At 48.2% G+C, this 12999-nt stretch overlaps 1 protein-coding gene across 1 annotated transcript in view; it reads right to left on the bottom strand.

Annotated features, from left to right (window-relative positions):
- RNGTT (RNA guanylyltransferase and 5'-phosphatase) overlaps window positions 1–12999 on the bottom strand; it is a 2413358-nt gene that overhangs the window by 2002629 nt on the left and 397730 nt on the right. The gene's annotated exons all lie outside the window — the stretch shown is intronic.

Below are 12999 nucleotides of genomic sequence, written 5' to 3' on the forward strand. Positions count from 1 at the left end.
GAAAAACCGCCAACCCATCGGTACTAATTTTGATTCTATACATTTTTGTAGGTAAATATTATCAAGCTGAAGCCTTGATAGTCCCCAGTTTGTGGCCAAATTCATGAATAAGGTCTCTTAATGTTTTAAAATTGGTATTGTTCCCTCCTTTATTGTAACCAAGCCACACTTCATTAGGAGAAGAAAAACTGTATTTTACTTTCAAAAGTGCATCCAAATCTCGAAGTTCTACACCCGGGATACCAGGCTCAGAGTTAAAAATAAGCGGTTTGTTAACAGCATTTGAATGAGACTGACCTGCCACCACAGAATAAGTCTTTTGGGTACTGTGAAGGTGAACATTACAGACAGACCTGAGGTGTTGCTATGGGGGCCGCGTGTGCCCCTATGTTTGCAAACCTTGTTCTGTTAGATTGGGAGGATGAACATATGTTCACCAATCAATGGTACCTGTTCATTAGTTGTTACATCAGATTTTTGGACGATATAGTTATATTGTGGACTGGTACCATGGACGAAATAGTATTATTTTTAGAATATCTCAACACTTCCAGCCCATACTTAAAATTTACCCACAAATGTGACAAAAGAGGTATATCATATCTTGATACATATATCTATACTACGAGTAAAGGTTTTAGGTCAAAGATATATAGAAAAGATACCTTTAGTAACACATACTTGGAATATTTCAGTAATCATCCATGGAAGCAAAAGAAAAGTATAATTAAGGGGCAATGTATAAGAGCAGCCCGGATGACATCGGACTATTCGGAGATGGTTAAAGAAATTGACCATATAGGAAACATGTTTAGAGAAAGGGGGTACCCCAATGAGCTTATTAGTGATGTTACAGGGTATGTTAAAAGAGAATGGGGGAAAAAGTACAAACCTTTATTGGGTGTGGCTATGGAGACGAACGAAGAGACTACTAATAGTAATCAAAATAATAAGAAATATAACAGGGCCTGTATATTGGGGTTCAACCCTTATGTAAACGAGGTCAAAAGTATTATACATAAAAATTGGAATATTGTGCGGTTTGATGAGGGGGTGCATAATAAATTGGGAACTGAACCCCTTTTTATATACAAAATTGGAAAGAATTTAAAAAGAAAAATCCAAAATAGTTGATGCCTGGAGGTGGCGGTAAGGAGCCAGTCATCCAGATATGCAAACACTCGGAATCCTAGACGCCTCAGGTGAGCCGTAACCACTGCCATGTATTTGGTAAACACTCGGAGGGCTGTTGTGAGGCCAAAGGGCAGTGCTCGGAATTGGTAGTGATTGGCTCCCAGCTGGAAATGCAAGTGATCTCTGGATCATCTGGCCATTTTGATATGATAGTATGCATCCTTGAGATCTACAGAGAACATCCAATTGCCTGTTCCTAGGAACGGATGGATCGATTGAAGCGTGACCATCAGGAACTTCTCCTTTACAAAGTGTTGAGTCTGCTGAGGTCCAAGATGGGCCTCCAGTCCCCTGTTTTCTTTGGAACTAAAAAGAATCTGGAGTTCCGGATCCTATCTGGTCTGCTGGGACTGGCTGGATGACTTTTCCTGCAGCCTCTGGATCTCTATGGCTGCTTGATCCCTGAGACTGGGTCGAACGTCTGGGATTTTCTTACGAACAGGTGGTGGTTCTAAGAATGGGATGATGCAACCTCTGGTAACAATGCTTTGTACCCAAGATTTTTTTGTAATTCCTAGCCCCGCATCCGGATACAAAGACAAGCGTCCCCCGACTGCCTCCAGAGTAGGACAGTCGGGCCTCCTTTCAGGAGCGCTGGCAGGGCTTACCAAAGAACTGATCTCTGTCGCCCTCTTTTTCCGGACCCCCTCTGCCACCGGGGTGGCGTCTTCCATTATTACCCCATCCTCTACCCCTGGAGGGGGGTTCACTACATGTGTTTTGGAAAGCTCCTTGGGACTTCCGGAACCACATTTTTCCACCTTTCTGCCCTTTGGGGTATAGTCTAGTAGGGGTGGAAAAATGGACTCCTACAGCAGATAAGAGTCTTTCCATCTTGCTCACACCTAGTGAGTTTGCTTGACTTTGGGCCCGAAAAGAGACGAGCCATCAAATGGGGTGTTAACGAAAGAAGACTTGAAGGCTTCCGCAAAGGAGCATAAGCGCATCCAGGAATGTCTTCGAAGAGCTATTGCTAAACCCACTGCCTGACTCGAACCATCGGCTGCATAGGAAATGAGCAGCATGGACGAGTTAACTATGGAATTATGGATATTAAGCTGCACTGTCACCTTCTCAGAGACACCTCTATATGTACTACCCTGCAGAGTATCTCTCAGCTGTTTTAGGAGATCTCTTTAAAGACGGGTAAAATGCGTCAAGTAGTTGAGCGATCGCATAGCAAAGGTTGTGGAACTAAAGATGCGTTTCCCGTACCTGTCCATAGTCCTGGAATCTCTGTTACGAGGATGGACAGTAGAAGAGGTTTCAGACATCTCTTTCTTGGTGGCCGCCGCCACATGGCATCAACTGGCACTCCCTTCTTGAGGAACATCTTATCTTGCAGGGACGTAATAAACTTGTTGGGCCTCCGAGGGACAGGTTCCATGGTATCAGGAGACTCCCTCGCCCTTCGAGCAACCAATTCCATTAGTTCATTGAAGGGAGGAGTCACCCAGGAGGTGGAAGGTTGAGACCCAAAGGCCTTCAGGAGCACCGACTCATCCTCAGTTCGGCTAACGGACTGCCAGTCACCCCTCTGCTCAAGGATATCAGCAAAGGAGACTCTGACTCCTCTAAGTCGATGTTTGATGTAAGAGACTCCTGTGGAGAGTCTAAATGCCTCCTCTTGCAAAGTTTCTTCCTGGGAACCTCATCAGTGGGGGCTTCTGGTAAGGTCTCAGTAGAACATGTGTCACCCAATGGGGTTACCTGAGGGTCTGGGTCTCAAAGCTTCACGGGGACCTGCGATGAAGAGGCAAAAAGCAGCACTCTAGGGGAGGAGGAGGAGGGCCCTGATGACGTGTGTGTCTTGGAAGACATAACCCTCCTCATGGCATCGAAGGCGCTCCACTGCTCTGACCCAAAGAAGCCACCGGTTCCGAAGACTATGACAACCTCCCTGGAGCCGAGACAGTGGGCTCCGACCCAGAGGAAGGAGCCGAGCTCATCTGCGCCAACTCTCCGAGAGGAAGGGTCGGAGCAGACGTATCGGTTCGACCCCCCCGGAGCCGACCAGAGTGTCAGCTCCCAGACACTTCAAACGGCACTGAAGAAGTCAGGGTTGACGGAGCCGATAGCACTGGAACAGGCCTCTGCACCGAAGGTTCCACAATCATCAGATCCCCCTCCCCCATTTCCGAAGGCCCGGCACGGCTAGGAGGAGGAGTACTCACAGCAGGTACGATGGTCTTTGGGCTCCATAACCGGTTGGGTCGAAGCAGATAATAATTTGGCCAGTGCCAGGTTCTCGAGAAGCTTCATCCACATCGGAGAGGGTTCTCGAAGAACAAGTCGAAGGAACCGAAGAAGCCAAATGCAGAATGGGTGACCTCAAGGTTTCTGAGACCGGCTCTGAAACACTGGCTCAGTGCATGGCTCTGAAGACTGCGGAGCCGGTGACCGCACCTTCACAGCAAGGCTCAGAGTTGATGACTTGGGCTCAGAGGAAGCTTTGGAGGACTTTGACCCATTCGACGACTTTGAGGTCTGGTCAGCCTTGTCCAAGGACTCCTGAAAATCTGGCTTCAGCAAGCCTCTATCCACCAGCTTTCTTCTTTGCTCCAGCAACACCCTGCTACTACAAGAATGGCAGATACAGAATCGTCCTGGAGATGAATTGGCCACAAGCAATAAACACAACTGACATGGGAGTCAGTAATAGACATTTTCTGCCCACATTTTGGGCACTTTTTAAAACCTGACTTCTGCTTTTCTCTCTGATCAGCCATAGTAACAATGCACCAATCAGAAACAATCCAACAACAATTATTTAAACACACTAAATAACCATAAATAGCTATAGCACACACAACAAACTCTACAATAACTATAACACTCTAATACTAACTATAAATCTTAACTTTACAAAACTAGTTATCTATATAAACACACTAAATATAAAGAGTAAGCAAGGATAGGATGTTTAAACACAACTAAGGAACGGCCAAAGGCCTAAGATCAGCCACTCTTAAAGGATGAAAATCTCATCACCAGAAAGGTACAACAAAGGGCTGAACTAAAACACAGGCTAACTAGCCCTAAAAAACAGTCTATCAAGAAAAACTGTAAAAAACTTGCTGTAAAGATAAGAATAATGAAAAAGATTAATAATACTGGCCCAAGCTCTCTAACGACCTCCGATCTGTTGCAGCGGCAAACTAGATCTGGGGTAGGACAGACAGCATCATGGGAGAGGGACTTGGCCTTGAGCTACTCTAAGATCTTGAGCTTGTGAAAAGCGGCAGACTTGGAGCCGATGGATCTGCTCCAAACCCATGTGCAAGAATGAGCAGCGAGAGTGAACAACTTCACATTGTAGGTTTTGTAAAAAAGAACTGGAAACAGTCCCCCACCTCATTGCTGGTTGTGACATACTAATGGTAGAAGGAATGTATAATGAAAGGCATAATAATGTGCCAAGACTACTGCACTGGGGATTGTAGAAACGTTATGGTATTAAAGTGTCTGAAAAACACTGGAAACATGAACCACAAAGCATCACAGAAAATGATGAAGTCTACAATCACATAGGACACCCATTACCAACAGTTCAAAAGGCAGGTGCAAGAAAACCAGATACAGTGGTCCATGAAAAGAAGACAAAAGTAGCATAGATCATTGAAATCACCACACCCAGTGACTACAGTGTCTTGCATACAGAGAGACACAAAGTTATAAAATATCAGGATCTGCAGGCAGAAACGAAAGCAATTTGGAAGGATGATACTCAGTTCCAATAGTAGTAGTAGTAGTAGGAGCAACAGGTCTTATAAAAAAGAATTTACAATTGTATTTGGATAGGTTACCAATACATGCAACTCCGTAGGAGGAGTCATTACTGGGCACACTCCGGGTGCTGTGAAGTGCATGTTTGGCTGACAAAGATTGAAACAATACTAATTTCGTGAACTTTAATCATACTTTAACTTAGAAATGGGGTCCATTTCCGTCATGGTATTAGAAACCCCAAAAGATTTGGAGAAATTAAAAAAATACACTGCCCTCTTCGGTATGTACTGGAGTAGACACAAGCAACAACTGGAATGTCCACAGAGGTGCCTTACAAAAAGAAAACGGGGAGTAAACATAATGTCCTAAGTTACCTCTCTTACAGCCCTATCTTTACTTAATTTCATACAGACGTCTGAGAGGTGATAGTTAATGGTATAACAAGGCACCCCCTGGACCATGTTTTCATTAACCTTTTGCACATCCGCTAAACAAACAGCATCAGAACTACAAAAGACCCAGACTTTAGTTGTTACATAAATACGATATGTTGGACAGACAGATATGTTTCTCAGAGAATTTCCATTCTCTGGAACAGGCTCCCCAGAGAATTTCCATTCTCTGGAACAGGCTCCCCAGAGAATTTCCATTCTCTGGAACAGGCTCCCCAGAGAATTTCCATTCTCTGGAACAGGCTCCCCAGAGAATTTCCATTCTCTGGAACAGGCTCCCCAGAGAATTTCCATTCTCTGGAACAGGCTCCCCAGAGAATTTCCATTCTCTGGAACAGGCTCCCCAGAGAACTTCCATTCTCTGGAACAGGCTCCCCAGAGAACTTCCATTCTCTGGAACAGGCTCCCCAGAGAATTTCCATTCTCTGGAACAGGCTCCCCAGAGAATTTCCATTCTCTGGAACAGGCTCCCCAGAGAATTTCCATTCTCTGGAACAGTCTCCCCATCCATGCTAAGCAAAGGTCCTCCCTAATCCTGTTTAAGTGCAACTTGGACCACTGGATAGGTAATCGGAAATTCATCCCTGGTCTGCCATCTGTGTCTCTGATACAGGCAGTCAGACCATAAATGCCCCCCTTCCCCACATAAATCAAATCTGTGAATCCTATTTGGCTTGCACATTAGACTTATAAGGACCCCAGTGGTTGTTAGCCTAGTATACAAACTATGAACCTATGCATACACTAATGTTTGTCTGGCTGATCTCTAATGTAGTTGCTTCTTCTCATCTCCATATGAATGCACGTCAATTTTTCAAGAATTTTTGTATCAATGAAAACCCACAAACCAAAAACTAAACAGAGTTTTCCGAACTCTTATCTCCTTTTAACTTACAACACACAAAACACCACATTTCAAAAAAATTAAGTTTATACCTCGAGGGAAAAGCAGCTGCTTCAAGCTGAAAGCTGCACCACGGTAATTATTTACTCTAAAACAAAGGTTAACTGTGAAGTGCATGTTAGAACTTATATTAACACTTACAGTAATTACCGTCTTTTCTCTTCTTATATCTATGTCCCTTACAGATGAAAAAAAAACATGCTTGCTTTCAGTAAACATCGACTTTATCCTTAGGAAAAAGTGTGCTGGTTAATTTTATATAAAAATAAATTGTATATACTGTTATATTAAATGCATTAAGCTACTAAGGCTGTTGGGAATGTGACTAGTAGTATAACTTATTCACTCCTCCACAGTTTTAAACTTCATTTATTTTTCAATGAACTGCTTGCCAATGTGCCTTTAAATGCTAATCACACTATACATTGTATATTCACTTAGCAGACACTGGTCAGATCTTCCTGGATTAATTGCTTGCAACTGCTGACTGCTCGCCTCCTGGTAAACGCAGTTGGTAATGGGAAAAAAACTGACACAATTACAAATTTTCAAAACCAAACAAAAGGAACCAGTGTCATCAAAAACCCACAGAAATTCACATACAAGGTGACAATGTAGTGTACGAGTTACCATGAATCAGAAGGAGAAACTAGATAAAATGTAAACAGAAATTTTATTGTAAAAAGTAAGAGTTTTCGTCCTATTTCATCAGGACTTCATCAGAATAAAAATAAGAAGTTATGTACTCACCATAATGTTCCATCTGAGTAGGTATCTTCATTTGTCTGCAACCTTTGGGTATCGGATCCAATCTCGGATCTGAGCCGGCAACTTATTTCACAGCTAATAGATCCGAGCTCCTAGCTCCTCCCCTTACCCATAACCCCCTGCTAACCCTGACTGACCTCAGATCAAGTTTGCCCATATGTAAGCAGCTAACAGGCTAGATACGTCCCGAAAGAACTAAGGAAGGGACATCCAGAACTAAAATCCGAAGGTCAGGGGGAAGGAGGGGGGGATGGTTGCAGATAAATGAAGATACCTACTCAGATGGAACATTATGGTGAGTACATAACTTCTTAATCTGAAGTAGGAACTTCATTTGTCAGCAACCTTTGGGACAGAGTCCCCAGCTACCTAGATCTTGGGTGGCCTTCATGGAAGGATGTTCCGGAGCACTGCGGAACCAAAGGATGCTCTCCCTCTGGAGACAACATCCAGCTTATAATGGTTGATAAAAGTATGGGATGAGGACCAAGTAGCTGCAGAGCAAATATCATCCAACGATACTCTAGACCTAAAGGCAACAGAGGTAGATATAGAACGAGTAGAATGCGCACGTACTGCCTGAGGTGCGGGCCTTCCAGAACTTTCGTAGGCCAAAAGAATGCACTGTGATATCCATCGTGACAGGGTGACTTTAGAAACAGATTTGCCTAAGTTAAATTTGGCAAAGGAGATGAACAACTGGTCAGATTGTCTATGACCAGCCGTCCTATGAATGTAGAAGCGCAGTGGTCTGTGCACATCTAAAGAATGCAATTTGTATTCTCCTTTGTTTTGATATTTAGGAAAGAAGACAGGCAGTTTAATAGATTGATTGATATTTGCCTCTGAGGCCACCTTAGGAAGAAATGAGGGATTGGTCCTGAGGTATACTCTATCCTGGTGGAAGGCCAAGTATGGGGGTTTTGCACAAAGGGCCTGAAGCTCGGAAACTCTTTTTGCTGAAGTAATAGCAACCAGGAACGTCGTTTTCCAGGATAAGTACTTAAGATCAACCGAAGCGGCAGGTTCAAAAGGGGGAGCTGTCAAGGCCTGTAAGACTAGTGATAAATCCCAAGGGGGTACAATGTCTTTGATAGGGGGTCTGAGCAAGAAAGTACCCTTGCGAAAGGTTTTGCACAATTTTGTCGTGATCAAAGGTCCTGATTCATGTCCCACATGGTAATGAGAAATAGCTGCTAGTTGAACCTTGACCGTTGAGCAGCTAGCCCCCTGATGAAAAAGACGTGTAAGGAACTCCAACACAGTCGGTAACGGTGCTGTGAAGGGATCTAAATTATGATGGTCCGCCCAGATGGAGAAACGCTTCCACTTACTGCGATAGACCCTTCTAGTGGAAGGTTTGTGTGCCGCTACTAGTACGGCTTTAACTGGGGAAGAGATATGGGGAGTCCTGACTAGGAGTGGAACTGGAGCAGCCAAGCTGTCAGCTTTAGGCTGTCCAGATTCGGGGTCGGGAGACCTAGTGGGTGAGATATTAGATCCGGTAGGGGATCCAGAATCCAAGGAGGATTCACCAGGTGAGACCACAGGTAAGGGAACCACGTTTGACGAGGCCAGAATGGGGCAATGAGGATCATTCTGCTCCCCAACCGACTGGCTTTCTGTATGAGTTTCAGCATCAGGGGTAGAGGAGGATACGCATAAAGCAAACCGGGAGGCCAAGCATGCACCAGAGCGTCTCTTGGGGATTCCCCGAAGGGGGGAATTAGAGCGAAGTAGCTGTTGCATTTCGTATTTGAGGGAGAGGCGAAGAGATCGCAACAGGGTTGCTCCCACACGGCAAAAATCCGCTTCGCTACCTGGGGATTGAGAGACCACTCATAAGGTGAAAGGATGGTGTGGCTGAGTCTGTCCGCTAGTATGTTGGACCGTCCCAGAATGTGCGTTGCAATAAGAAAGCGGTTGGTGGAGATCGCCCATTCCCACACTCTCATGGCCTCTCGACAGAGAGGATAGGACCTGGTTCCCCCCTGTTTGTTGATGTACCAGACAACTGACATGTTGTCCGTCTGTATCGCAACAGTTCCTACAGGAAGAAGGTTGTGAAGTGCCTGCTACACCAAGAGCACCGCCCTCATCTCCAGAACATTGATATGCAAAGAGGTCTCTGTGTCGTTCCACGTGCCTTGGACTGTCCTGCCTGAGCAATGCCCCCCCCACCTGAGGCGAGAGGCGTCCGTGGTCACCGTGGCGAGGGGGAGAGGCGTGGAGAAGGGACGTCCCGTATGGAGGTCCGGGGAGTGGAGCCACCACAAGAGAGCCCTCCTGCAAGCCCTGTTGAGGGGAATAGGATGGCTTAGGGGGTGGTGTAGAAAGGACCACTGGACTTGAAGGGTCTACTGCAGGACCCTCATGTTGAGACGAGCCAACGGCAGAAGAGTGGATTGCCGTCGCCATGGAGCCTAGAGCCCTCAGGACCAACTCTGCTGGTGGAGCTTCTAATTGGAGGATGGCCCGCACATGAAGCCTCAGACTTTGCGGTCGTTCTGCAGTCAGGAATGCTAGAAGGTACCTCGTGTCTACTTTGGCCCCTATGAACTCTATCACCTGGGTCGGTGCAACAGAGGACTTGTCCATGTTGATAGTGATGCCCAGCTGGGGGGCAAGTCGAAGGAAGTAGTCCCTGGCTGAGCAGAGTAGATGCCTTGTTGGGGTGGTCAGGAGCCAGTCGTCCAGGTATGGAAAAACCTGTATTCCCTGGAGTCTCAGGTGGGCGGCTATCACTAGTAATACTTTGGTAAACACCCTGGGGGCTGTGGTGAGACCAAAGGGAAGGACCCTGAACTGGTAGTGACTGGCTCCCAGCAGGAAGCGGAGAAACCTCCTGGATCGTCTGTCCATCCGAATGTGGTAGTACACATCCTTGAGATCTACTGAGCACATCTAGTCATTCTCCCGCAGAAGGGGGAGGATGGATTGAAGGGTGACCATCCGGAATTTTTGTTTGGTTACTAACAGGTTCAAAGAAGAAAGGTCGAGGATTGGCCTTAAGTCCCCCATCTTTTTGGCACCAAAAAGAACCTGGAGTAAAACCCTAATCTGAACTGGCCTGGGGGGACGGATTGGATGGCTCTTTTTTCTAGGAGCTGCTGAATCTCTGCAGCTGCTACCTCCCTCTGATCGGGTGGTACATCGGGGAGGTTTCTGATTTTGGGGACGCGATACAGCGGAATGTGGTAACCTCTGGCTATGATGCGAAGCACCCAGCGATCCGTTGTGATGGACTCCCAATCTGCCAGGTGCCTCGAGAAACGCCCCCTGACTGCCTCCAGAGTGGAGCAGTCGGGCCACCCCTCAGGGTTGCTGCGTGGGCCGATCAGAGAAGGATTCTCTGGACCCAAAATTTTTCGAGCCCCCTCTGCCTCTAGGGCGGCGTCCTCCCTGTCCTCCTCTGCCACGGAAGGACTGGTTGTCCGGAGCAGGTTGGGAATACTGCGATTTCCGGAACCACATCTTCTTCTGTCCCTTTTGGTTCTTGGAGAAGGACCTCTGGGGAACAGAGAAGCGGACTCCGATGGTAGACAGCGTCTTCTCGTCTTTTTCGCTCTGGACTAAAGTCTCGCGAACGGTCTTGCCAAATAAGGCAGAACCATCAAAAGGGGCATTCGCAAATGACGCCTTGAAGGGTTCCGCGAAATCACAGTGTCGGAGCCAGGCCTGACGTCTCGTGACTAGGCCTGCTCCGCTGGCTCTAGTGGCTCCCTCAGTGGCATGGGATAAAAGCCGCATAGAGGTATTCGATATTGATCTTAGAGTGGCCATGCGAGTGGAATACAACTGCTTGTCTTCCGCCGACATGGACTCCGGGGGGGAAGCAGCGTACTCTTTGATAAGGTCTCGCTACATCCTAATGACATGTGCCATGTAGTTCAGGGACCTTACTGAGAAGGTCGCTGAACTAAAGACCCGCTTCCCTAGGCGATCCATTGAGCGGGACTCCTTGCTCGGTGGATGCACAGAGGGGCTCTCCTGAGCTAATTCCCTCTTGGTGGCTGCCGCCACCAACATGGCATCTACGGGGGGACCCTTGCTCCAGTGGGACATCTCCGAAGGGGGGCTCAGAATCCTATCGGGGTGTTTGGGAACTGGCTCCACAGTGTCTGGCTCCTTCCACGCCCTGGTGGTAATCAGGTCCACCAGGGGGTCGGCCGGAGGGGACACCCAAGAGGTAGACGGGCCTGCTTCGAACGCCTCTAGGAACACGGATTCATCAGAGGAAGCCTTGGGGGCAGATCCCCCCCAATCCTAAGCATTTCCATGATGTCTCTGAAGGAGACATCCTCGGGGGGTGATCTTGGGGAGCCTTCCCAGTCATCCAAATCCGTATCTTCTAAGGACTCGGGGGAGTCCACGTGCCTCCTCTTACACTTCCGCTTGTGAGGAACATCCTCGGGGGGGGCTGTCCAAGGAGGACTCACCAGCAACGTCCTGTTCCAGTGGAACGACCTGAGACGTCAAAGCAGGCTGTCCCTGAGGTCGAGTTACGGAAGCCTGACCCAAACGAGAGGGAGTGCGGGATGGAGCCGTAGCAGGGAGCGGGGGCCTGGATGCCCTCAACAGTGCCCTCTCCACCACCTCGAATGCCGAGGGAGAGCCGCTCTCACTGGGATCAGAGAGTCGACCCTCGCCCGGATCCGAAGGGCGGATCGGAGTCGGCGCCGAGACCAACGGATCCAAGAGGCCAGTATGCTCCGACCTGGACAGAGCCGAAGGCACACTAAACCCCCCGGATCCGAAGCTCAGAGCACGGCTCCGAGAGCTCTGATCTGACAAGGATGGATCCGGCAAGCTTGAGGGGATAGTCGGCGCCGAAGTACCAGATACTGTCGGTGCCAACCCGACCCTGGCTCCGACGCTGCCCGGCTCCGAACCCAGGAAGCGGGTTGGAGAAGGAGCTATCGGGGCAAAATAGGGTGTTTATCTCCCCCCCGGAGGGGGGGGGGAGGCAAGAGCACTCCCATCTGCATTTGTGCCTGGATGAACCTTCTCATCACACGGTCCAAATCGGTTTCCGACAGGCTGCGTGTTGATCTCGACGAGGCCACCGAGGCAGGCCGGGAGTGCCGCCTCGATGACCTCGACGGAGGTCGGGTCTCCCCCTCCTCGGGACCCGGTGAAAAGCATGGAGACCGGGTCCGAGAAGGAGAAGACCTAGACCTGGAAGACCTAGAGGGAGAAGCCCGCTTAGCTGGGGGGGGGGGGGCCGACGCGGAGGCCTCGGCCCTCCGCTTGTGGTGCTTCTCCCTCTTCTTTTCCTTCCTGCCCTCCCCCTCCTCCGGCGCAGAAGCGGGAGTTTGAGTCCCGGCCGGGGGGAGAGAGGCAGGAGTGGCCGCCACCAAGGCCTGGGAGGAGGCCACAGAAGTACTGGAGGCCGAAGCCGAATCCGGGGGCAAAAGTCCCGCCAGGATCAGCTTCGACCTCTGGTCCTTCAGTGCCCTGGGGTTCAACGCAGCACAAATCGTGCAACCAGAAGATAGGTGTTCAACCCCAAGGCACCAGACACACCGAGTGTGGCCATCCGTCGGTGAGAGCTTATGGCCACACTCAGTGCACTTGGAAAAAAACAACTTTGGGGCCTCAGACATTTTTTTTTTGACTACAAAAAAAAAAAAACACACTCACACGTAAGGCCCCAATTGACAAGAGCACACTCACACACTACAAACCAGTGAAGGGAGGGGAGGAGAACACAAATTACCACAAAAAATAATTAAATATAGGGTTTTTAATACTAAGGAACCTAACCACACACACTTTAAGGGGACTTATAAGAAAAAAGTAATCAAAATCACTTATCTGAGCAGGAGCTCGTAACCTAGCTGCTGAGTTTAAGTGCGGCAAACTAGATCTGAGGTCAGTCAGGGTTAGCAGGGGGTTATGGGTAAGGGGAGGAGCTAGGAGCTCGGATCTATTAGCTGTGAAATAAGTTGC

The sequence above is a fragment of the Protopterus annectens genome, chromosome 1.part0 (assembly GCF_019279795.1).
Source record: "Protopterus annectens isolate FY-2018-M chromosome 1.part0, PAN1.0, whole genome shotgun sequence".
In the NCBI taxonomy this organism is placed as follows: domain Eukaryota; kingdom Metazoa; phylum Chordata; order Ceratodontiformes; family Protopteridae; genus Protopterus; species Protopterus annectens.